Here is a 12,773-nt window from a genome sequence, read left to right on the forward strand (position 1 = left end):
GTGACCCAGGTTGGCGGGAAAGCTGTTAGTTACGTACTAAGATCTTACGTACTAATACGTAATCTTAGTACGTAATCTTACGTACTAAGATACTTGGCCGCCGGAAAGCGTGTTAAGCACCCCAATAGTGCTAACGAATTGAAAGGTGCACATGCTTTTTCCACGTGTAACGATGTAAAGATTACTTTAATGTAACCGCAAGCATTTCCTAAAGCTTGTCAAACAAGACCCGAAGGTCTTGACGCGCTGCCTAGGACGAGGCATGGGACCTAAAGCGCTTCTCCTCCCAATGGTGTTTTAGACCCGCGTTTTCGGCCCGATTCCCCAATGAGCCTGAACGATTGGACATTCATTATTGGATGTTCAGGCTATGAGTCAGCAATACCAATTTTCACTGCGGTGGCGTGTACGTGGCCAAAATGAGAAACGCCACAAACTCTGCTAGACCCAGCGCCAGCGGGAGATGCGCTGATAGTGATGACGGCAAATCCTCCCGAATAATTAAAAAAAATCATGGTCGACTATCCTTAAACCTGACTCGTGCCGAGTGTGGTGGACACTTGGAAGAATTGGCGTTGGTAACGCACAAGTAGACAGAGAAAATGGCGAAGGAAAGACGGAGATTAACCAAGAGATATATCCGGTTGGCTACCCTGTACCGGGGAAGGGGCGAAATGAGCATGGAAGATGAGAGGGAAAGAACAAGACTAAGATGCAGATCCAACGCATTGTTAGAATATAAATTACGCGAAGAAACGAGGTAGCAGCCGTAGAGTGGATGACACGAGACAGAGTTAGCCGTCTGTGTTATGCAGATATAGGCGACGTATGCTTGTCGAGGAAATAGTGTTGAAAGCGCAAATTTTTTTAACTCTGTGCAAGACAACAACCAGTACCCTCAAAGTAGGAGTAAGAGCAAACGAAACCTTTGCTTTAAAAGGTGAAACTGGAAACACAATAGTGTGTAAATATAACGAAGGTTTGCTTACCTTACGGAAGCTTTGAAACCTATTGTGGGAGTAAGTGAGAACGGCTTCTCTTTATGTAACTATATGTTGCTTCATAAATCTGCCAGGCGTTCGGCGACGCGCCTCTATTGCCGGGTTCGAGCTCCGTCTACAAGAACCAAGACGACGCGACTTGCATCGTTCGGCCACCCACCGCGGTGGCTTAGGGCCTATGCATGGTGTAGTGCTGCTAAGAACGAGGTCGCGGGATCAAATCACGGCGGCCGCATTTCGATGGAGGCGAAGCGCAAAAACGCCCCTGTCCCGTGCGTTCCAGGCACGTTAAAGAACCCTCTGGTGGTCAAAATTAATCCGGAGTCCGTGCCTAGTAATTCTGGCCCTGAAAACTGCAATTCCCGATCAGTAAGGAGAGTAGCATGTGTGATTATAACGCGTAAAACCCCAGGATTCGATTGCATCGTTAGGTCACAACTCTTGTGATTACGCTCGAGTAAATTGATGGCCACATAAACGTTCCGAACTCTGAACCATTTAAACAGCATGCTCTGAACGTTGCCAGAGCGTACGCCCTCCCGAGAATTAGCGCGTTGGAGCGTACCGAACGCTCCAGTGGAAGACTCTGGCATGTGGCGTTGAGTGTTGTTGAAAACCGGGTAGGCCCCAAATAAATGCTTTCTGGCCCTGAAAACTGCAATTCCTGATCAGTAAGGAGAGTAGCATTGTCAATTAACATTCATCGCTGCAGAAGTCGCCGATTCGGCGAGAAACTGAATACGCTCGACTCTCTCGAGTTTATTAACGACAGTCGTCTCCGCACGGCGCGCATCCTCTGACGGTCGGCTTCTCCGCGTGACAAACACGCGATGCTGGAAGTTGGTGTCGTACTTGCGGAACTGTTCGAGAGATGGCAGGATGTGTTCCGATGTCGGCACCACCTGACGCGTGAGTAATGCCGCGCTACAGGAACTTGTTCAAGAGGAAATTGGGGTAGCCCAGTTTCCAAGTGGGCCTATCCCGTAGCTAGTGCAGTCCACTCAGGGCCACACAGGGCTCGCACCACTCACACAGGGCTCACACAGGGCCCACACCACTCGGGGCCACACAGGGCCGAACTGGGCATGTGGAGCTGTAGCCACGGGTAATGTGCAGCTGAATTTTAGTTGACTTTCAATCTTGCTATAAAATACATTGTCTCGCTTATAAATATGAAAACTACATCTTATAATCTATAAGCAACCGTTCGCGACACAACCTGTACGGTATTAATACGGTACAACCGTTCTCTACAAATCACGAATGCTTCGAATTTCCTCGACACCAAACACGTGGAGTGCGTCGATGTTTTATTGCGATAGCAATTATATGGACACTTCAACCGGATTTCTGCCGTCGGCGTCGCCGTCGTCGTCGCCGTCGCCGTGAGGTTCCGTATAGATAAAATCTTCACTGCGCGCCGTATGCCCGAGCGGAAGCGTGCTGGGACGCGCGCTATCACGGAGAGCGAACGCACTCAATCTCCCACGCGCAAGCAACGAAGCGGGAAGCCAGCGCCGGAGAGCGGGGGGGCACTTTTCCTCTGCCAACAACCGCGCTCGTCGCTCGCCGCACCGTCTCTTATCTCCACACGGCTCTGACCTTTATGCTCTATGCGTTCGCCGCTCAGTTTCTGTTGAAGCGATAGACCACACGTACCTTCGCCCGCTGCTGGGCCGTATATATGCGCTTGCTGCCAGCGTTTTGACAGTCATTTTCTGCAGTCATTCAGTGTGATCTATTCATGTTTGTTTGTGCGCGCTCACACCACGCTTGTTCATTCAGTTAGTAATAGTCGGGCCACATTTTCCAACGCACGCTACACATGTAATGCTGCCCGGATCGGCAGTGCAGCGCTACAGGTGTGTCCCTTCGCACGCGCGCTGCCCACGGGAAGCGCTTCTCATCAACACCACCGTTTCACACGCGCCTTCTCGTGGTCATCGAGTCTCTCTTCATGTCGGTCTACTTACGCCGCAGCACACCTGCTTACTTAATCAGCTCATGTTTACTACAATTCATATTGCTACCAAAGCCGCTCACCTTACTTCGTATGACATTGCTGTGTTGCTATCGCATTCATTGCTTCGCCCTTAGGGCGAAACTGTGACATTTTTTTTATTGCGATAGCAATTATATGGACACTTCAATCGGATAAAATCCAAGGGCGATAAAATCGTCGCCGCGCGCCGTATGTGCGAGTGAAAGCGCGCGGGGGACGCGCGCTATCACGGAGAGCGAACGCACGGCGGAGAGCATGACTTCCGTCGCGCGAAAGGCCGTGGGGGTATGGGAGGGAGGGAGGGCGACGCTGTGCTGCGGCACCAATGCGTATCTGCAGCACCAAATGCACGGTTATCGGGGCGATCCTCTTGTCGGCCCTGTCTGGCCAGATTGTCCCGTATACCTGCTGCTGAATTCGGTGCACTGGATTGGCGAAGGCCTCGGATTCGCGTTGGGTCCGCTCACGCAGAAGTGCTATTTGGACAGCATGGTCGAACGTCAGTTTGTCACCCTCGAGCAGCAGTCTCTCCCGGAGCCGCGGGCACGTGACACCGGCTACAAACTTCTCACTCATGTTTTCGTCGGCTTGAGTGGCGAAATCGCAAGGAGCCGCTAACTCGCGAAGTGCGATAGCGAAGTCCGCGATGGGCTGGCTCCCCCTGCAGTTGGCGACGCTCACGGAATCGATGGCGTTGCAAGCGAATGTTGCAAGGGACGGCGAAGTGCCTTGTTAGCATCTCGAGGGCCACGTCGTACTCGTCGGTTGCTGTAACTTGGTTTGCAGCGTACTCGGCGGAAGGGCGTCGAAAATTCGCTGCGGTCGAGGCATCTCTCCTTTATGCCTCTCTCACTTTCTGTCCTTCGGTCCCAAGACAGTGCACCAAAAGAGTTCGGCGTCGCTGTGCGGATAGTTCGGTCGCTCCGGACGCCAGTAGAATTGTCTCAAATAGGCGTATACATCGGGTCCATGGCACAGCTGGCGTGCCAGGGGTGTCAATGAATGGGGGCGGTGGCGAAATCCCGGTGAAAAACATCCTCGTCGCCAGATTGTCGTGTCGCAGGCCCAGTGACACGGAGTGAGCACGCTACACCACTGTGGTCTCCATGCCGATCACACCCTTTATTCTGGCGAACGTAACTTATATACAAGAGCGCTGTGGCGCCCTCTTTCGCATGTGACCTGCGTCACGTGGGCAGTGCCATCTGTTGCGAAGGCACGACACATGTTCTTGAAGAAACGCCACTCACCCGAATGGCTCTCGAGCGGTTCTGCCTAACACGGGGGCCAGGACGGCCTTAAACAACCCCTTGCGGTCTTGTGGTAGCCGATGTCTCCCTGGGGAGCTTGTGGAAGTGTCAGTGCCTTTGTCAGGTTGTCAAGTGGACGACTTTCCCTTCGTGCCTCCTCCTTTGGGTGCTCGCCTTTGCGTCTGCTCAGAGCGTAGAGGGCTGACGCTTTCTCGGGGCCGAAGGCGATTACCTGTACACGGGAAAGCGCGCGGGCATGCTTCGCACAGTTGAGCGGTTGAATTCCAAGCCGATCATAGCAGGAGACAAGATTCATGCTATATAACACGGACATTGCAAACATGTCTGCCGATATTCTGCGCCATAAGACACACGACAAACAGCTTGTTTCAGAAGAAAATGACACGAACCAAATATTGGTATCTATAAATACCTTATTATCTCAAATAAAACTCAAATTCTGTGCTGCCTTCGCACTATAATATGTGCCTCCATAGGCACAAGAAGGTAGCGTGCAATAAACGCACGAGAAAATCAAACCTCCTGCTTTATGTGGACATAGTAATAAGCGCGCATACTGTTAGGGCTGCGTTGACAAACATGCAGTTGACTGCGCAAAGGCCCCAAAGTTTGCCATTGTTGCAGCCTCTCTAGAAAGCGTGGTTGTCTTAATGGACGCGTGAAAAAATCCGTTATCGAAAAATCTCTATGCATCCAGGTCGATGATGCCGGTTTGACGAGCCGGGTGTGCTCTCGAAGAACATGAAGTCCTGCGCAGAATCAAAAAACCACGTCGTGTTACTGCGTTTACTCTAATCAAAGCGGTCGAGGGCTTTTTTACACGATATCAGAGATACAGATAAGGCACCGACTTATAGCGTGTCACACGGAGCACTTTATTGCGATCAAGCCTGCTTCGGATCGAATCTATCGATTGCGAGTGGCTCCCTTCTTCAACCGGCGGAAGCAAACCAATCAGGATGGGAAAACTTGATTTCGGTCGGGCTGCATCGCGATTAAATGTGCCCCATATTACAGCGGTGCTAGAAACTAGCACTTATTCATTATTCACATGTCTTATCTACAAAATGCAACATCTAACCCGCTTAAAGAAGAGTACTGACAAGCGTTTTCCTACGCACCAGTTTCGCTTTCGTTTCCTACGAGGTGTACATGTGTTGTGACTCATGACGCACGAGGTAGTCACGTGGGACCAGGACATCGCGACATTTTATCACTCGCTGCCGCTCTCTCGGTCGTTGGCTATGCTGCTACTTATAGCGAATGTTGCACCATACTCGCTGACCGAGTGAGCTCGAGCAAGCGCCGAAACATGACGATCGGATTCACTTCGCAGCCACAGCCTTTTCCTTCCTCAGCTATATAAAGTTCTTCAACCATAAAGAGTGTTCTAGGAAATATCGCAGTATGTTGCAATGCAGTCGAACTCGTGTCAAATAGTCTAACCTCAAAAGAAACCCAATCGAATCATTTTAACAAGTCATCCGTTTTCGTAATAGTGCGAGAGTATTTATATTCCCCGTAACACGAAAATCCGGCGTCGTCGGCGTCGTCACCGAGCGATCGTACCAAAAATGGCCGACCGCGCAAAGAGTAAAAGCACGTCAAAAATGCTCGGACTAGCGTCAAATTTCTCAGGGAGGTTCCTGTAAACAACGTAAATCAATGGCTTTGAAAATAAAATTTGGCAAATTTCGGTAAATGTGTTATCTAGTGCGTGCGTTATTGCACACGTCACGTGGGGACGTGTGGCCTAGTGCGTGACGTCATTGGGCACGTGACGGCGCAGCCAATGGTGGGGAGGAGGTTTGGCCGCTAAGCCGCTGAACGATCCCTCGAATTATGGGCTGCCGCCGGCATCGAACTCATGACCTCGAGCCCAGCAGCACGACACCAGGCTACGGTGAACTTCTCGCGGGCAAGCGAGCGCGTTGAGACGCTTGTCGCGTCTCCATTTGGCCTTACTCTGAGGCGCAGTGAACGTAGGCGAGAGCTTGCGAGGGCAAGGAACGCACGAAAAAAAAAAAAAAAATCACGAAAGGGGCCATAATACTTTCGCATTCCTACACGCAAGCACTCTTAAGTGTCTCTCAATCTTTGTCCTCTGAGGATGCGTTCGGCCATTCTATTGGCTCAGCGCTGAAATTCTTGCCGGTATGTTCTTTCTTTCCGTGTAGTACTATCGTAACCGTGCCCGCTGTATCGTTCACTGGAATATCTTTGATAAGGTGACAGTCGAGATTGCATATTTTCGTGTAAAACACAATACCAGATTTCAGTATCCCGAACAAGTGGGGAAAAAAAAATGTCGCAGTTTCGCCCGAAATGCGAAGCATCAATTGCGATAGCAAATTAGTAGAGAGCTATTCGGAGTAGGGGATAGTAGTTTTATCGGCTGCATAAACTTGGACACATTCGCTTACTAACTGAACTAACTAACTGAACTAACACATGCGATAGCGTCGGATTGTGATTTGAATATGCGAGAAAAAAAGCCCGATAAGCAGCCAGGAATCTTTGAATGCTATCGCGTCCCACTAATAAAGGCGAAGCTTAAGCGTCCTCTAGTTCTGGAGGTGTTTCGCTGTACTTTAGTTCTAGGCAACATTGAGGTTCCTGTTGAAAACCGAGCCTTTCTGACTTTCGATCGGGCCCCATGTCGCAGAAAATACTGTGTCGGCGTCAACGGCGTCCAATAACGCGATCGCGTTACACTCTTGAAGGCGAAGCTTAATCGTATTGAAAGTTTTTTTTTTTTTTAGATTACACACACTTTCGCCAGGTTTCGCGCAAATTACGGCCGAACGCGTTCCTGCCACTGTGCCAATTAAGGACGGCGAGTCCTAGGCACTGTGCCAGGAACGCCGTCCCCCCCTTCACGCCGACGTGTATTGTGCTATAGCCACTCGAAACATCGCGAAAGTTATTGTCCCCTCGGAAGTGAACTATCGACAATGCTGCCGCTGCAGGGCGATACCCGTTTGCGAGCAGTGTTGTTGGAGTGCGTTCGTTCGCCCGCTGTAAAGCACCATTGATCTGGTCAAAGTGTGTGTGTCTGCTTGCCCCCGTCCACTCGCCGTTACCCGCCGCGGCCACTGATTGGCTGTGGCGTGCCGCTTCTGTGCACGAGGTCGCCTGTTCGATTCACCGCATATCGGTGTAGGCTAAATGTAAGAGCGCTCGTGTACTCAGCTTTCACTGCAAGGCAAGAATCCCCAGGTTGTCGAAATTGGTAGCCCCCCCCCCGCGCCTGGAATGCAGAATCAATCAATCAACCACTCACAATTAAAAACACCGCACCGAGCAGCACGGCCTTGATCTTCACGTCCAAATCCATGGGGAACGTGATCGCGAAGTTGTCGGCGTCAGTGAAGGCCTCCTGATACACTCCGCTCCAGATCTTCGTTATCGCGCCCAGCTTGCTGACGCCGTCCCTGGCTAAGATATCGAAGACCACGTCATTGAAACAGATGGATGATTTGCAAAAGGGGCCATTGATGAGCAGGACAACGTTCTTTTCGCTGTCGAGGACCGAATAGTTCGGGTATATCATTGTGCACTCCATCCGGAGGGACCCCATCGTGGCACCGGAAGCATCCTGCACGTCCATTTCCTGCGGAGCCCAAGAAAAAGGATAAGAATAATAGTAATTATTTATTTAATGTGCACAAATGTAACCGTGAGGTGCGAGAGCTGGCGCACGCTATTGCTAAATAATTTGAGTAAAAACAAGGAGAAAAGATAAGCAAAAAGTTGGAACTGGGAATTATACGTGAAACGAACAGATTAAACATTCAACGATTCTTCTTCTTGGCCTAATAATAATAATAATAATAATAATAATAATAATAATAATAATAATAATAATAATAATAATAATAATAATAATAATAATAATAATCAATTAACGTGCCCAGGAACAACCTGATGGTTCAGGTAATGGCGCATGGGAGAACTGGTATAACATAAACGCAGATATACCGGGTGATCGTTTTTAAATTTTCCAGAATTTCAAAAATACACGCCTGCGGGAGATGGCATAATTCTTGTCTTCGAACTGGATTATTCGAAGAGGCGCGCACATGAATAAGTGCCGATTTCACGTACAACTAATGAACGAAAGCTCACTAATTGTTTTTCATTACTTTATGGCGCATATTGCAGTTTACGATTTGTAGGCGCTGACTTTGCAAGACGTATCCACTTGAAATAAATCTCCAGATGACATCAGTTTCGAGATGTGACTGGTTTGGGACGACATACATGGGCATTCCAGTTACTATTGTGCTTCGAAGCATAGCACAACGTTTTGTTAAAAAGGAAGTGGTACAAGAGTGCATTTTTACGGCATATTGGTCATGCATATCTCCACACTGGTGTGATTCGGCATGTTTATCCCAAGTTTATACGCCTTGCAAACTCACTGGCTACAATTTGTAAATTGTGAATTGTGTCAAACTAATCAAAAAGATAATTGAGTTTTTGAAATAATTGAATCTGTTTTGATTTCACGTGCATATTAAGACCTCCTCGGAATAATCCAGCTCAAAGACAAGAATTATGCTTTCTGCAACACGCGTTTTCTAAAAATTATATAAAGCGCTTAAAATGATCCCAGCCTCTCATCAATATACACATCGACAAGCAGGAATAAAAGTGCACATTCTATACAATTGCGGTTTACAATTTAAAACATACATATTGTAACAAAACATATTATACCAGGTATATTATGTACATTATACATATGTACATTATACAAAACATGTATATTATACATATACAAAGGATTGGTTCAGATTTCTGGAAGTCTGGTCACCAAGCCACGGCACCCTTCACACGGAACAAGGCGGACACATTGACACCGATCAACAAGAACAGAGTACGTACGGTCTGCCACATAACATACAAGAACTGTCATTTCTGGAAATAAGTCGTGAAACGGATTCGAGTGCTGCTCAGAAAGTGCGCAAATGTCTGTGCATGGTGTCAATTTCGTTGTAGGCCTGCAGAATCCTGGCCAATAGATTCCTTGAGGCTCCGGAGAAAGATACATGAAGAGTCTAGAAACACTAGTTATTTTCTGGGGGAATTTTTATACTAACCTTATCCAATATTTCTCTACAGTCAATCGGACCATTTGCAACCTTGAATAAGAAAGTTAAGTCAGCTTCCGTGCGTCTGTAGTTCAGGTATTCTAGACCAAGCGAGGACTGAGAGCGAAGCTGTTGTTCACGGCCGACCTCTCTAGTGCCCCGATAACGATGCAGAGCGACAAACTTTCTCTCAACTCTTGCCTACTCGACCTTTGTTAGACGGGCAAGCGCTGTTCCAAGCGACAGCGGCATATTCCAGCAGATGTGTATACAGCTCTATACACCTGGAATTATAACTGCCTCAAGGCCGTGCTTTGTGATACATTGTATGTGGGGCGAGAATTTGAGGCTGGAATCAAAGATGGTTCCAAAATCAGTAACTTCGCACTCCCGACAAGTGTGGTTTTGTCCAGGTGGTAAGGGAAACGGAACTCGTCTGTTTTGCATGTGTATAACACTACTTTCGTCTTTCGGTCGCTTAGCACCAGTTTGTTTGCAGGCAACAATCGCAAATGCGGATGCGTCTTGTTGAAGTAGAGTGCAGTCACAAATGCTGCAAATGTGTTTTGACATGTTTGTCTTCCGCATAAAGTAAGAAAGCATAGTTTTTTATGACGTTGGATGCATCATGTACAAAGAGAAGATAAGCGTTCCCAGGACAGAGCCCTGTGGCAAACCACTGGTTGTACGTGCTTGAGGACTGTCCGTTGGAGGTGACATAGCATTGTCGGCCTGACAGCCAGTCCCGAAGCAGAGGTATTAAAGGCAGAAACCGGTTGCGTAGAGTTTTGGGAGCAACAGGGTGACAAATTGACTCTTGTTCTCGACCTTTCAGATGCACAGGCCATAAAGCTGACAACGTTTGTTGTTGAACGACCTGCTATATAATATGTTGACTACATATTAGGTTGCTCTGTACGCGGTATGGTTTTGTGTGCAGGACAAAGATTATCGAGCCTGCGCATAGGAGAGCTATCGGTCTGTAGTTTTGTACTGCTATTTTCGAGCCAGATTTGTGAATGGGAATGACACGAGATATTTTCCATGGTATATGAAATGTTCGTGTATTGAGGCAAGAAAGGATTCGACCAAGCACATCGCTAAATTAAGTAAAGCCGTAGGAATACCATCTGGGCCACATGACAGCGACAGTCTTGCGCTGCGAATGTTCTTCACTAATTGACGCAGTGGTTAGTGTATCACCACTCAGGAACGGAAGGTCGGACAAAGGGGGCCCACTGCCCCTGATGAAAACTTCATGAAAGCGTTGTGCAAACGAATCTGAGACGTACTCGATGGTTTCACGATTGCTCGTTAACGGAGGGATAGTATCCGTTTTACTTGATGTTGACCTCAATTGCACATATTTCCATAAATATCTAGGTTTTTTAGAAACATCCTTTTCGACGGAGCTAATGTAGCTATTGTGACCATGGTCATGCAGATTTTTACTGAAATATGTAAAGTGTGAAGTGTCGCACGCATGCGCAAAGTGGACCATATACGACTGAAATCTGACAGAGGTTCTTCTTTGCCAAAACATGAGTGCTCTGACCTTCTAAACAAATGTTTTCTTTGTCCTTTATTCATAACGTATTATCTACCGTTCCACCGTTTATTCCTCCGGTTTTTCTTCAAATGGAACGTACTATTACTGTTGACTGGGTCGGGATACGAAACCTTATCCGTCATGCAAAAGTGTCGTCATCCGCTGGTGTTGATGTTATTAACTACAAATTTCTTAAAGGCACTAAAACATATTCTTCTATCATACTGTCTTCTGTTTTCACTCATTCACTCAGTCATTTCAGATGAACATGCTACCAGGCGACTGGAAGGTGGGCAAGGTGATTTCGGTGCACAAGTCGGGTGACGTCTTTTCGCCCCCAAACTACAGAGCCATACCTATAACATTAATACCTTGTAAACTTGTAGAGGACGTAATTTATTGCCATCTAGTTCCGTTTGTAGACCACTAACCAGTTTTCTTTTTTTTTTTCAGCATGGTTTTTCGAAAGCACCATTCTTGTGAAACACAATGGATAGCATTTACTAATGACTTGTTAGCAGCTTTAGACTACTCACTAGATGTATATTGCATTCTTTTTCGACTTTGCCAAAGCCTTTGACACTGCAACTACTGCTCCTCAAACTTAACACGCTTAACATTGCTGTCAATTTTATAAAATGGATAGTGTTTTTTACACAATCGCACACACATGTGATAGCTAATGAACATAATTCCCATTATTGTTCAGTGGCGTCAGGAGTTCCTCAGGGTTCCGTGCTCGGACCCCTTTTCCTCATTTACATCAACGATATCCCCACTTCAGTTCTCTCTAATATAAGATTATTTGCTGACGACTGCGTACTTTACAGGAAAATTATCAACTTATCTGACGCCTACATATTGCAATCTGATCTCAATAACATTTCTCGCTGATGCGACACTTGGCAAATGAAACTGACCACTAACAAGTGTAAATCAATGAAGTTAACGTGGTGTGCTAACGATCCTAATCCCCGGTCTTATATTATTAATGGTTCCCTTCTAACTACGGTGACTTCGTACAATTTAAGTACCTAAGTGTTCCCATCACTAATGACCTTTCGTGAACTTGCATGTCCAATACATTACCAACAACGCAATCGCATGCTTGGTTTTCTTCGCCGAAACATTTGCAAAGCTCCAGTATCCTTAAAATTGCTACTATACAAGACTCTAGTCCGATCCAAGGGTAGAATATGCTTCGTATGGCTGGGATCCCCCAACTAGATCAATAATCACGTCGCAGGAATCGCTTCAAAATTCTTCTGCACGCTTCATTGCGTATTTAAAAAAATAATATTATTTCAATGAAAACTTGAAACAACTCCTGCTCACCGCCCCATCATTGTGTATCATCGCGCGTTTTCTTTTCTTTTTTTTTTCTTTCATGGGTTTTACGCGCCAAAACCAGTTCCGATTATCAGGCACGCTGTAATGGAGGGCTCCGGATTGATTTTGACCCCCTGCATGGGGTTCTTTAACGTGCACTACAACGCCAAGCACACGGGCATTTTTGCATTTCGCCTCCATCGAAATGCGCGCGTTGACCATAATCTCAAAGTTGGGGCCGTAATAAACGTCATTACAAATCTTTTGTTCCAAAAACCAGCATCGACTGGAATCACCTGCCTACCTCCGTCGTCTCCATCGCTGCAGCTGCATCCTTCAAAACTGCAACTGAAGAAAATTTCTAACCATGTGTATATATAGATTGTTCACACTTCAACTCCTCTCTGTAACGCATCACGGCCTTGAGAGTAACTGAATGAATGAATGAATGAATGAATGAATGAATGAATGAATGAATGAATGAATGAATGAATGAATGAATGAATGAATGCTGATGTTTTGTAT

Source organism: Dermacentor silvarum, chromosome 11 (assembly GCF_013339745.2).
Source record: "Dermacentor silvarum isolate Dsil-2018 chromosome 11, BIME_Dsil_1.4, whole genome shotgun sequence".
Lineage (NCBI taxonomy): Eukaryota > Metazoa > Arthropoda > Arachnida > Ixodida > Ixodidae > Dermacentor > Dermacentor silvarum.